The sequence below is a fragment of the Myotis yumanensis genome, unplaced genomic scaffold, assembly GCF_028538775.1.
Source record: "Myotis yumanensis isolate MYYU_CA2020_CCGP unplaced genomic scaffold, mMyoYum1.0.hap1 SCAF_6, whole genome shotgun sequence".
In the NCBI taxonomy this organism is placed as follows: Eukaryota; Metazoa; Chordata; class Mammalia; order Chiroptera; family Vespertilionidae; genus Myotis; species Myotis yumanensis.
In genome coordinates this window covers 43,286,654-43,301,222 of record NW_027223757.1, presented here as the reverse complement: position 1 = coordinate 43,301,222, position 14,569 = coordinate 43,286,654, and positions in this window count along the sequence as shown.

Sequence of the window (14,569 nt, the reverse complement as noted above, 5' to 3'; positions counted from 1 at the left end):
TTTATCTGCTTGAGTGACACTGGTCAAGTTTCAGGGTAGATGAGAAGTTTTGAGAACACCACTGGACATAAAGAGGCTTAAGGCAAGAACAAAGAGATTGCAGAGTGATAGAACAATGAGAGACCACAGATTTCAGCCATAGGCTTTAGTATAATGGTCACTCAGGCCAGAAGGGGCTACCCATGTATCAATAAATAGCTACTATGGATACCTGGTAACCAAATTAGACTGGGGACATCTTAGTTTAGTCCAGTGAGAATTAAGAGGATAGCAAAAGGAGAAGAAACTCCCTACCCTGTGTATATTCTTATGCTCTTATGTTTCTATCTTGTAGAGTAACAGAAATTTCTATTCCTTCTTCCTCATGACAGATGGAGTTATCTCATACATATAAAAAAAAGTAAATGACTGCAAATTTTGTAATTTATTCATAGATTTAATTATGTTTCTCATATTTAATTATAGTTTATACATTATCAAACGAAAGCATCAAAATTGAGAATTGCCACAAGTTGGAACAGTGGGTTAAAAAACTGTGTACAAATTACAGGATTGGAAGTATTAGCTTGGCAGAAGTTTATATAAAAAATACTTGGGAATTTAATTGGTTAAAAGATTAATATAATATTGAAAGTGCAATCATCTTATGCTGCCTTAATGGAAAGGCAATATCCCCCATGATAAAAAGTCATAGTGTCTATGCTGTGTTGATAGTAGCATACATACTAGTAAATCATCAACATCCAGTCTTTATTTTTTACTCTTTCCTTCATCCTCCACATCTAATCAAATACCAACTTATATTATACCCATCTCCCTAATAACACTTGTGTTGGTTCTTTCTCTCCACCCCCACTGCTACTGAGATTACATTACCATTATTTATTTACTAGAGGCCCAGTGCACGAATTCATGCACGGGTGGGGTCCGGCCGGGGGCGTGGGCCGAGGGAGGTTGGCTGGCTAGCCCTGCCCTCGATTGGGCCAATTGGCCAGCCTCAGTGAGCGTCATAGTGACCAGTTGTTTAGGTCATTTGACTTTTATATATATATAGAAGATTTATTATTATTATTATTTTTTTAACCCTCACGTGAGGTTATTTTTCCATTGATTTTTAGGGAGAGGGGAAGAGAGAGGAAAAGACAGAGAGAAACATCAATGTGAGAGAAACACATTGATTGGTTGCCTCCTGTACGAGTCCCAACCAGAGCCAGGGAGGAGCCTTCAACCAAGGTACATGCCCTTGACTGGAACTGAACCTGGGACCCTTTGGTCTGCAGGCTGACGCTCTATCCACTGACCCAAACCGGCTAGGGCACGTTACCATTATTTTTCAATTTTGAGTCCTACAATAGTCTTCACGTTCGTCTCTTTTCTCTTGCTTTTCACCTTGAAAGAAGAATAATCTTCCTAAAATGCCAATATGATCTTGTCTCTTTCATGTTTATTCTAAGGCACATTGAATATAATTTACCACAAAGAATTCTAATTTCTTCACACCTCTTATGGTGTGAGTTTCTTGCTGCATTGAGTACAATTTTAGTGATTAAAGGTATATATTTTACATGAATGACTTCTTAAATACAAGCCCACTGTTCCATGGGGCTCAATCAAAAAGAGTGGTTGGTATTTTTCAGTTTCAGAGGAAGTTCTGGCTGTGCTGTGCTTACTAAATTACAAATTAAATGTTGGGTTCAGGTGGGCATCTGGATGGATTTTTAGGGGCAATTTTGAATTTACTTAATTTTTTATCAACTCCCTAATAAAACTTGATTTTATTGTCGCATGTGAGATAATACTGCCATTGTTATTCTCTATCATTTTCATTTTTATAATTTTCCAAGAGATAGAAACAAACATATTACCTTAACAATTAAGACAAAAAGTTCTATAAGAGAGATAATGATCTTAATTTGAAAAATACTTTGACAAGTGTTTGGGCCTGAAGATGAGCTCTTTTGAGTACTAGACTGACGCTGGCAGTAAGGATGAACAGAAGATGGAATCTATATTGTGTTGCAGTTGAGAGACTGGTGAGCAGAAATCTCTGCATGCAGAAAATTTACAGAAAACACAGTACTTGTTACTGCAGCACAACCCTGCCTATATTGACTAATATAATTATTTTAAATTCAGACATTAAGGATATAAAGAGTATGAAGAAAAGAAAGTTTTAGAGAAAAAATGAGCAACTCAAAAAGAATTTCTCCTCTTTCAAGGTATTACCAAAAATTTACAGCACAGTGACCATGGGCAATCTAGAAGTTGATACAGGGTTGATCAGTGATCATTTCAATATCATATGCCTAAGTTTTAACTTTCAGTGGCTAAAATTTTTAGTAATACATTTGTAATAACTACTTAAAATTTTATAATATTTCACATATCTATATATATAAAAGCCTAAGCAACTATTAAGACTGAACGACCGGAACAGTTGCCCAGTTGTTATGATATGCACTGACCACCAGGGGGCAGACGCTCAATGCAGGAGCTGCCCCCTGGTGGTCAGTGTGCTCCCACAGCCAACCTCCCACGGCCTCCTCCCCCTGGCTGGCCAACCCCCCTCCCGTGGTCCTTCCCCCTGGCCAGCTGCCCCCCCCAGCCCCTCCCCCACAGCCAGCCAGCCAACCTTCCGAGGTCCCTCCCCCCAGCAGCTGGCCCCCCGATAGGCCTCAATCATGGCCAGGCCAAAGGGCCGCACCCGTGCACGAATTCGCGCACCGGGCCTCCAGTATTATTATATCAAAGAATGTAATCTATTATGGTAATATTTTGGTTTTGGCCAAATATTAGTTTTAATACTTTATTATTTAACATGCAGCCAAATGTGTATTCAATTTACTGCTACCTTAGCAATATCATGTCTCTCAACCTTAACTGTCATCTATACTCTGAAATACATTTTTTTTTTTGGTGATAGAACTTAATATTTATCTTGGTAATAGGTAAAAATAGGTAAAGATATACATTTGAAGATGAAAGAGAGAAATTTATTAATGGCTGTGGGATGCTGATTGAATCCTCTCTGTATAGTTTATCCTAAATCTATAGTTTACAATAAATCTATGCAGTAGGTATTATTTTTATTTTACAGGCAAATGAACTGAGGTTTAGAGAAGTTAAGCCATCGTGGTCAATCATGCACATTTTGTACTTGGGTTGAATTCAGGATCCACAACTTTCTAGCAGTAGGATTTGGGGAAGTTATTTATTGTGTCTAACCTTTAATTTTCTATGTATAATGTGGAGGTTTAACAGCATCAAAATCATCAAGTTCTTACAGAAGATTAAGTGTCCATGTAAAGCAGTTAGCAAGGTACTTAGTAAGCACTCTCTAAAAGTCTTTATATTCTTCTTCTCTTTGTTCTTGCTTTTGCCCAAATCCCTCAGAGCTGGTAAAAGAACTTACATTTCTACCTAGTTTATTCTGTATCCAAACTCCAGGCCTTTTTGTATTATGCACCTCTGTTGATTACATAATGTTACCAACCACACATAAGGAGGTGGAGACTTTTAAAAATCATATCAGGTTGCTCTATAATTTCTTTAGTGGAGTATGGCATTAATGTTATTATTGTTATTACTTTTTTTCTGGTCAGCATGTTACCTCAGCTTCATCTAGCAAGAGCATACCGCCTCCCTTTGAGGATCCATTCTTTTCTCACCATCCATTACATTTAATCTGTTAGGGCTACCAATGTCAGCATCTGGGCCCCACAGACAAAGATGTGAGCTACAAGATCAGTTTTAGGATTATGTTATTCTAGATGCAAAGATGATTCTGACAATGAGACCTGAGACTTAAATTGAGATATTGTAATAGAGTCTGACTCTTTCTTTGGTGTTTGCTGACAAGCTTTTAAGCCTCATGCCTGCCTCGTTTCTCCTGCTTCACATCTAGGCAAGCTGATAAGAAAGACCTGTGCTTCTCCTTTGGCGCTAGTGGGAGAGTCAAATCACACCACCTGCCCGAGCACGAGAACCCTCCCCCTGACCCCACCTCCTAATCACAATAAAAGCCTCAAGTGTCTCCTCTTCTTGCTCAAGCCATTTGCTGACCAGCTTGGAAACTGTCCTGCTCTTCCCAGAACTTCTCACTATGTGAGTAGTAAGCGTTTTCTATACTCTCATGGGGGGTGTGAGGTGTCATCAGTGTTCACAACTGATCCAAACTTCAGGTAAAAATCCATCCCGCTTCCGAAGAATGGCAAAAACAGTTATAAAAGTGAGTTTCTTGTTCCCCTCGGCTTGTGAGCTCTAATGGCATGACTCCTAGCTGCCAATTATTGGACAGGTCTGAGCGAACAGAACCAGCCTCCAGAGAGAGGCAGGAGAGTCAGTGAGAGTTTTGCCAGTACTGTTTAAGCCTGAGGTTACACCCCTAACTTCCCAGTTACTGAACCAATAAACCCCCTTGTGGGTTCAACTAATTGGTTGGTTTCAGTAACTTCCTACAAAATGGTTTCTCTGTAGATTATAATTTCTTTAAAAGATCATGTCTTATACTTGTCTCTCTTAGTAGAACCTGTAAGAGGAACTTTCACAAATTATGTGCATAATAAGGTTTTCTGATAGTAGTGTAGATCACTCATGCTAAGCATTTAGTTGTATCTTAAACATATTGCACTGCTTACACGGATTTCATCATTCTTATTTTGAATATATAAATATTTTACTCCACAAACTGGAAAAAGAATTCCAGCAGCTTTGTTCATGCGTTGTGGTTGCATATTAATTCCGAGGTGAAGTGTGGGTGATCATCTTCAGCTATGGAGCACTGCTTCCTATCTCAGGATATTAGGACTCAGCACAGGAGGAAGAGATGCATGAATTAAATGTTGGTTCCCCAACATTATACAAAGTTCTATAATTGGAACTTTACAACACTAGATTTGGAAGCAGTTTGTTTGGTGAAATTTATTCGTGATGCATGTCAGTGGTCCGGTTCTTAGCCTCATTTAGCCTACCAGACCCACATGGGCAATTTAAAGACTTTGCTTAACATTCTGCTTGTAGAGGGCATGAACCAAGACATTTGGGCTATGAATCATCATTTGGTTTTCCTTTAACTCTTGAGAACACTTTGTTCCCTCCAAATAAAAACCACCCTTTAAGAGGATAATTTCTCTGACAAATAATGCTAAGTGCACATGTTAGTAGTTTTCTGTCATTTTGCTTTTGTGAATGATTACCCTTAAAAACCCAGCATGAATCCTGCCTGAGTGGGGGCAATGAGAACTGGCTGGTGAGTTTGGGAAAACAGTACCCAGAGATTTGAGTACCTGTCAGGAATGAGTATATGGGGTGTGAGACAATTTTGACTTATTTTTCAAAAGTGACTGACATTTAAGAAAAAATGAATAGAAAATAAATTATGATCTTGAGACAGCTGTTGTGATAGTCACATAGTTTTTCTCTTTTCAAGTAGAAAATAATTCTGTAGTCATTTTTCCATTTAGGAAATCAACGTCTGATAATAAAAATTCTGTCTGTGCCTCAACAAATGGCATGTTGTATGAGAGGAAAAGAAGCCTTGGGGTCTTCAAATGCTTCATATTAAAGTGTACTTGCAGGCTTATTTGTGGGCAGCATTTTATAGTATTTCATGAATCTGTGTCTTCCAATCATCTTGGTTTTAAGGACCTGAGGGACCATTTACTAATTTCTCTGGAACTTGAGTAGCATGTTTGGAATATTAATCTAGTCACCACCTTCATGCTGGTAAAGCATAAAGGTTCATAACACTGGCCGTGGAGTTAGGCTGCCTGAGGTTGAATACCTAATAGCTTATTATTAGTTACTAGAGGCCCAGTGCACAAAAATTTGTGCACTCGGGGGGGGGGGTCCCCCAGCCCGGCCTGTGCCCTCTCGCAGTCTGGGACCCCTCGGGAGATAACGACCTGCTGGCTTAGACCTGCTTCCAGGTGGCAGAGGGCAGGCCCAATACCTAGGCGCAGCCCCTGGTCAGGCTCAGAGCAGGGCCGATTGGGGAGTTGGGGCGCTGCCCCGTCATGCACAGAGCAGGGCGGATCGGGAGGTTGCCATGCCACCCTCAGTCACGCTCAGGGTAGGGCCGATTGGGGGGTTGGGGCACTGCCCCCTGTCACACTCAAGGCAGGGTCGATGGGGAGGTTGTGGTGCCACCCCCTGTCACGCACAGAGCAGGGCCGATCAGGGGGTTGGGGTGCTGCCCCCTGTCATGCACAGAGCAGGGCCGATCAGGGTGTTGGGGCGCTGCCCCCTGTCACGCACAGAGCAGGGCCCATCAGGGGGGTTGGGGCTCCATACCCTGTCACGCACAGAGCAGGGCCGATCAGGGGGTTGAGGAGCTCCCCCCTGTCACTCACAGAGTAGGGCCGATAGGAGAGTTGGGGCACTGCCCCCTGTCACACACAGAGCAGGGCGGATAAGGGGGTTGGGGCGCTGCACCCTGTCACACTCAGGGCAGGGCCAATGGGGAGGTTACGGCTCTACCCTGTCACACACAGAGCAAGGCCCGTGGAGGGGGGTTGGGGCGCCACCCTCTATCACCCACAGAGCAGGGCCAATCAGGGGGTTGGGGCGCCGCCACTGTCACACTCAGGGCAGGGCCGATGCAGAGGTTATGGCTCTACCCTGTCACACACAGAGCAGGGCTGATCAGGGGGTTGGTGCGCTGCACCCTGTCAAACATAGAGGCGCAGGGCAATCAGGGGATTGGGGAGCTCCCCCCTATCAGGCACAGAGCAGGGCAGATAGGGAGGTTGTGGCCCCGCTCCCTGTCACACACAGAGCCGCAGGGCGATCAGGGGGTTTGGGCGCTGCCCCCTGTCACACTGATCCCGGTGCCGGGAGCCTCACTGCTCCGCTGATCCCGGTGCTGGGAGGCATATTACCCTTTTACTATATAGGATAGAGGCCTGGTGCACGGGTGGGAGCCGGCTGGTTTGCCCTGAAGGGTGTCCTGGATCAGGGTGGGGGTCCCCACTGGGGTGCCTGGCCAGTCTGGGTGAGGGGCTGAGGGCTGTTTTCCCGAAGCGAGTGACTGAAGCTTCCAACCGCTCCTTGTTTTCTTTTTTTTTTTTTATTCTGGGCCAGCTTTAGCTCTGAGGCCTCGCCGCTGAAAACATTGATACAATGTTGCTAAAGCCCGGCTGAATGAAAGACAGTTTCTGGGGTTTTGTTTATTTTCTTATTTGCAACATAGTACATAGTTGCTTAGAGTTGTAGCTCAGAGGCCGGAAAGTGAGGCGGGGAACGTTGGAGTCCGCAGTCACTGCACGTCATGCTCGCTTCCAGCTGCCTGGCTGCCGGCCGCCATCTTGGCTGACAGTTAATTTGCATATACTCACTGATTAGCCAATGAAAAGGGTAGCAGTCGTACGCTAATTACCATGTTTCTCTTTTATTAGTGTAGATACTAGAGGCCTGGTGCCAAAAATTTGTGCACTGGAGGGAGGGGGAGTGTCCCCCAGCCCGGCCTGTGCCCTCTTACAGTCTGGGACCCCTCGGGAGATAACGACCTGCTGGCTTAGGCCTGCTCCCGGGTGGCAGAGGGCAGGCCCAATCCCTAGGTGCAGCCCCTGGTCAGGCTCAGAGCAGGGCCCATTGGGGAGTTGGGGTGCCAACCCCTGTCATGCACAGAGCAGGGTGGATTGGGAGGCTGCGATGCCACCCCCAGTCACGCTCAGGGTAGGGCCGATTGGGGGGTTGGGGCACCGCCCCCCTGTCACACTCAAGGCAGGGCCGATCAGGGGATTGGGGAGCTGCCCCTGTTACTCACAGAGCAGGACCCATCAGGGGGGTTGGGGCTCCGTACCCTGTCACGCACAGAGCAGGGCCGATCAGGGGGTTGGGGAGCTCCCCCCTTTCATGCACAGAGCAGGGCCGATCAGGGGGTTGGGGCGCTGCCCCCTGTCACGCACAGAGCAGGGCCCATCAGGGGGGTTGGGGCTCCGTACCCTGTCACGCACAGAGCAGGGCCGATCAGGGGGTTGGGGCGCTACCGCTGTCACACTCAGGGCAGGGCCGATGGGGAGGTTTCAGCTCTACCCCGTCACACACAGAGCAGGGCCCATGGGGGGGAGGGTTGGGGCGCCGCACCCTGTCACACACAGAGCAGGGCCGAACAGGGGGTTTGGGAGCTCCCCCCTGTCATGCACAGAGCAGGGCCCATCAGGGGGTTGAGGCACCTATCCCTGTCACGAACAGAGCAGGGCGGATAGGGAGGTTGTGGACCCGCCCCCTGTCACACACAGAACCGCAGGGTGATCAGGGGGTTTGGGTGCTGCCCCCTGTCACGCTGCTCCAGGGGCCAGGAGGCCTCGCAGCTCCGCTGATCCCAGTGCTAGGAGGCCTCCCGGCTCCGCCTGACACCAGGGCAATGAGGCCTCATTGCTCCGCTGATCTGGGTGCTAGGAGGCCTCGCTGCTCCACTGATCCCGGTGCTGGGAGGCATGTTACTCTTTTACTATATAGGATAGAGGCCTGGTGCACGGGTGGGAGCTGGCTGGTTTGCCCTGAAGGGTATCCCAGATCAGGGTGGGGGTCCTGCTTGGGTGCCTGGCCAGTCTGGATGAGGGGATGATGGCTGTTTGCAGCTGGTCACACCCCCTTCAGGGTAGGGGTCCCCACTGGGGTGCCTGGCCAGCCTGGATGAGGGGATGATGGCTATTTGCATCTGGTCACACCCCCTTCAGAGTGGGGGTCCCCACTGGGATGCCTGGCCAGTCTGGGTGAGGGGCTGATGGCTGTTTTCAGGCTGGCTGGCGACTGAAGCTCCCAACCTCTCCTTTTTTCTTTTTTTTATTTTTATTCTGGGATTTATTTACCTTCTATGGCTGTCACTGGAGCTGAGAGCCAACTTTAGCTCTGAGGCTTGGCTCCAGCTTGAGGCCTCAGCTGCTGAAAGCAGGAATCTAGGGTTTGTTTGGGTTCTATAATTGCAACATTGTTTCGGTCCTGCTTGCTTCAGCTCTGACGGCTGAAAGCAGGTTTCTGGGTTTTGTTTAGCTTCTATAATTGCAACATAGTTTCTTAGACTGCAGCTCAGAGGCCGGCAGCGGCAGTCGGGGAACCTTGGCTTCCTCCGTCACTGGAGCAAGCAAGCCTCCTGTTCGCTTCAGGTGCCTGGCTGCCAGCTGCCATCTTGGTTGGCAGTTAATTTGCATATCTCGCTGATTAGCCAATGGGAAGCGTGGCGGAGGTATGGTTAATTACCATGTTTGTCTATTATTAAACTTATTACCTATATGCAAGTCACATAAGCGCTTCTGTAACCTCATCTGTAAATTGAGGATACCAATGGAGCCTATTTCCTAAAGTTTCTATGAATATTTAATGAGGATAAAGCATATAAATAAAGGTCTTAGCATAGCTTTTGGCATATAATAAGTGTTCACATGTGCTGTACCTGCTCTTTCAAGTGAGGGAGTAGAATGATCTGGGTGCACAGAGTAACGCTATTAACTGTATCAAAATAGATAATATAACCGAAGCTCCCCAGTAGTTGAATCAGACAACTAGAAGAACTGTTGAACACTTTACAAAATGGGAAAGAGCTTTATACAGGATCTAGCAGAACTCGAATTTAAATACCCAGTTCTAGTAATGTGCTTCTAAATATAGCTCAGCGTCTTGCAATCTGCATGGCTCATCTTCCAACATGAAGATTAGCATGTGCTCATAGCCATAAAATTGGCAGATATTTAATTAATAGTAATTGTTTTTTAAATTTAAATGTGAGATTTAATAGGCTGAACAAGTTGTAACAATTTTGTATGAAAAAATTGATTGAGTCTGTTGTAATTCATTCAAATAATGTTCACAATACAGGATAAATGGGAAATAAATCTTTAATAATCTCCAACTTTGCCTTCTTTAGTATTTGCAATTCTTCAGAGCAATCAGTTTTATGGCATAGTCCTTATTTAACAGACTTATCTATTTAATCCCCCCCTTCCCTGTAGAAGATATCACAGAACATAATTGAAACCTTAGGTTATAATGGATGCTTCTTCTATTTGCTATCTTAAGTACCAGAAAAATATAATCAATTAATTCCCTAAACCAAATTTAAAGAGATACTTCTTAATTCGGACCCATCCTGCTAGACTTTGGCTTCTCCTTTACTTAAATCATTAAGCAAAAATCAAACTTGCTTTTAAAAAAATTGTTATAGAAGATGTTTTTAGTGTCCCATGTCACATCTCCTCAGCCACTCTGTGAGTTTAGTCTGGGGTGGGCAGAATTTTAAGAAGTTCCCCAAGCTTGTAGCCCAAGGTGTACACATACCTCTTCCTAATCATTCAATCACACATCAATCTAGAGCAGCGGTTCTCAACCTGTGGGTAGCAACCCCTTTGGCAGTCGAACGACCCTTTCACAGAGGTCACCTAAGACCATCCTGCATATCAGATATTTACATTACAATTCATAACAGTAGCAACATTACAGTTATGAAGTAGCAACGAAAATAATTTTATGGTTGGGTCACAACATGAGGAACTGTATTTAAAGGGCCAGAAGGTTGAGAACCACTAATCTAGAGGCTGCTGTGAAGGTGTAAATGAAGTCTGAATCAGTTGACCTTAAAATAGGGAGATTTTTTTCTGACTTCATCACATGAACCTTTTCAAAACAGAGAGTTTTCTCCACTGGTGAAAGGAAAGGAAGTCAAAGAGATGAGCTCCTACTAGTCTGGAAGAAAGCAAACATCCACTGTTTGCACTATTGGGGTGGGGGCTGTGGCACATGCCAAAAAAATGTGAATGGGCTCTAGAAGGAAAGAGCAGTTTCCATGTGGTAGCTGGCAGGAAAACGGGAACTTCCATACTACAACCACAAGGCAGTGGATTTTGCTACCAACCAGTGAGCTTGGAAGAGAACCCTGAGTTTAGATGAGAACTACAGCCCTTGCCAACACCTATATTTCAGTCCAGTAGACTGAGCAGAGAACCTAGTTATGCCTGGACTTCTGACCTTCAGGAACTATGAAATAATAAATGATTATTGTTCTAAGCTGCCGTTTATGGTACCTTACTACATAGCAATAGAAAGCAAATACATGGCCTTCACTGCTGCAGACAATGAGCTCAGACTCGCCTCACACTGGCAGCATCCTACCTTAAGGATATACTGTGTCCATCTTTTTTCTTTCTTTTTTGTGTGTAAATAAACATTTTATTGACATTCTTTTTTACTTGACTATTAGATCATAAATAGAAGTGAATGAGCCCTAAATAATTGACAGGTGAGTCCTCAACTGTGATGCTGAGGAGGGTGATGACATTGAATGTCACCTTTAGGATGGGTTCTCTTCCAAGCTTCTCAATTGTCTGCCACTGCTGAGTCACCAGTTCAATGTTAGAGCTGTAGTGTAGGGTGCGGCTATAGGGTTAAGCCTGGGACTGACCTGTTCGCAAAGCCACAAACAAGTCCCAGCTTTAGAAGGCACAGTCCTCTTAGCATAATTAGGCTTGACCTTATGAAGCTCCCTAGATCTTATCTGGGTAGCTAATGGGTTGAGGGAGATGTAGCAAGTGCTGTCAAAACAAGTGAAACTCACAAGAACATTGTAACTATGGTGACCACTACCTTGTTTACCTCTGGCTATAAAATAAAGGCTCAGCTTGCCTCTGGATCTCTCTCCCTGTGGCCTCAGCCAGGCACAGGAGATCCACCTAGACCAGTGATGGCGAACCTATGACACGCGTGTCAGAGGTGACATGCGAACTTATTTTTTTGGTTGATTTTTCTTTGTTAAATGGCATTTAAATATATAAAATAAATATCAAAAATATAAGTCTTTGTTTTATTATGGTTGCAAATATCAAAAAATTTCTATATGTGACACGGCACCAGAGTTAAGTTAGGGTTTTTCAAAATGCTGGCACGCTGAGCTCAAAAGGTTCGCCATCACTGACCTAGACCCAGCTTATTCTCTCTGTCTGTCATTTCTTCATCCTTCACCGCCCTTACTCAGGCTTTCGAACCCTTAGCTGAGCTGGCTCGGCACACTGTAGTTCTGATTATCAGAATGGAGTATTAGAAATCGGGGGTCTGCCCAGGCTAATTCTGCCCTGCCCTTTATCACCCCAATGTAGGGGAAGTGTCCATCCTCTGTCTACCCCTGGTCTTCTCCAGTGTAGTAGAAGCTTTCTTGGCCCTGTGCAATCACAGCTTGGAAGTATGAGGGACTTAAAGCTCTGGGAAAACCGCTAACCCAGTGGGGGCTAGAGTCAGTAGATAAATGTTCCAGCCTAGTGCTGTTCAAGTGGAATTCCATGTTTCACAGAAGTCCTGGTGGAACCCAGTCCCCGAGCCTACAGCAGTGGCCTCAATAACTCACCATTTTATTAACTTGACTTTCTTCTCTGTCTCATTTTCTCTCCACAGTAAATTCACCTGCATGCGGATTCTCATTTCAGACTTTGTTTTCAGGGAAAATCAAGACTTTTAGATGAGCTAGATAAGAAGCAATTAAATCTTACCCTCTCCAGTTTAATGTCCTTAAAATATTACCAAGAGATGTAGTACTCAAGGTAAAAAGAAAGTGTCTCCTGAGCAAGAACAAGAGAATGATATGCTTGGATTATAAGGGTCAAAATCAGGCGATTGTGCGAAACATCCCAGAATTGCAAGTGTGATCACTTGTGTCAATCCCTAAACCATTGATTATCACAATTCCTTTCATGCAAAGAATGCTCCATATTTATAAAGGACTTTCATGTATATTATCTTGAATTTTCACAAAAATCTAAATTTTTTTTTTTTTAGTGTTCCAATGGGTGGTATGTAAAATTATTTTTGAGCAATATATGTATCATGTGGTTGTTAATTTGGGATTTTCTTATGATTTTATAATATCTTTCAAAAAACTTGATTTATATGATTTTTCATTTCAAAATTATTTCATGTTTCAATACAGGTCAATTTTTTTGTTGCCTAGTCTTACAATTCTATGCTTGTTAAAAACTCTTTCAATAGATAGAAGCAACATATAACTTAGTGGGAAGTTATAATATTCTTTTGTTGGCAGTCTATTACCCTAATATTTATCTCACAGTTTGATGCACTAATATTTACTCAATCATTTTAAGAAACAGCAGTTTTTCTGTGAGGTTTCTATTTGGAATAGAGTCTTTAGAACTGTGAGTTTTAAAACAATTCCTGTGCTTTAAATTCTCAGCATTCTGAAGCTTTGTCATTATTTTCAAAATGGATCCTGGCTGATTATATTTTGTGAAAGTGGCTTAATAGAACCTATAAAATCTTGTTTGGAAAATTAGACATTCTCTGGAAGGTCATATCTGTTTCTACATTATGTTCTCTGAACTTCTCCTGCTTAGTTCTTTGTTGGGAGATTTATTTTATTTTTTTAACTTTTGACAGTCATTTCCTGCTGCTTTTTCGAATCTCAAAGAGTAGTCCTCTGTCTGAGATATCACAGTAGGTTGTTACAGAAAAGGTTTTTTATGTTACAATTGGAAGATTATAACTTCAGGCAGGTCAAAGTAGCAAAGGAAATGGAACTCAAACAGAAATCTTTAATGGGTAAAAATACAAAAAACTATGTAGAATTGGCCCCAAGTTTTCAATTATGTTTCCCTGAGCCATCATCATTTTTCAGGGGCATGTAAAAATATATGTATTAGGATAAACTTTTTCACCGTTTCTATGATTTTTATTTTCAGAGATTCTGAGTTTTTTCAACTGCTTTCTCATGTTTTAACCTTCACTAGTATAAACAAAATAACTAATCTTGAAGATGATGTTGCTTTGTATTTTCACTTTAAAAAAAAATGAACCCCTATAGCTATAAACCCATAATTGCCCTAGATCTGTGGTCGGCAAACTGCAGCTCGCGAGACACATGCGGCTCTTTGGCCCCTTGAGTGTGGCTCTTCCTAAGCCTTAGGAGTACCCTAATTAAGTTAATAACAATGTACCTACCTATATAGTTTAAGTTTAAAAAATTTGGCTCTCAAAAGAAATTTCAATCGTTGTACTGTTGATATTTGGCTCTGTTGACTAATGAGTTTGCCGACCACTACCCTAGACAGTGGAAGGTTAAATTTTGGAGGTTTTCCTGGTTGGTCTAAGTGGCAATTCCCTTTCGCACTCTCGCATTCACAATAAGCCAGTGTTGTCTAAACTACAACTGTGACTGCAGTGTTTCCAGGCAGCCAGCAGTTACCCTGCCTTATAACTGACAGACCCTAGACCTGGGGGATCTCTTGTCAGAGCCTGGCTCCTACCACCTTAATCCTGCATCTCACTAATTAATGAATCAAGTGCATTCCCTATAATTTACTAGTAAGTGATCATTTTCTCAAGATCTGCGGTCAATTTGGCTAACTCAATCATTTACATATAGGATTTCTCCTCTTCTTTTTGAGATATTATGTCTTTATGCTTATACAAATTATTTGTGTAGCAAGATTCAGATAGATGACTCAACACACCTCATTGTGGCTATCAATCAGTGTACTTATAAGTCTATTTTTTTATTCTAAACAATAGATATTTGTATGAAGTCCATTGAAGACATAGGAAATGTTCTTCATGTCCCTTTATAAGCAATAAT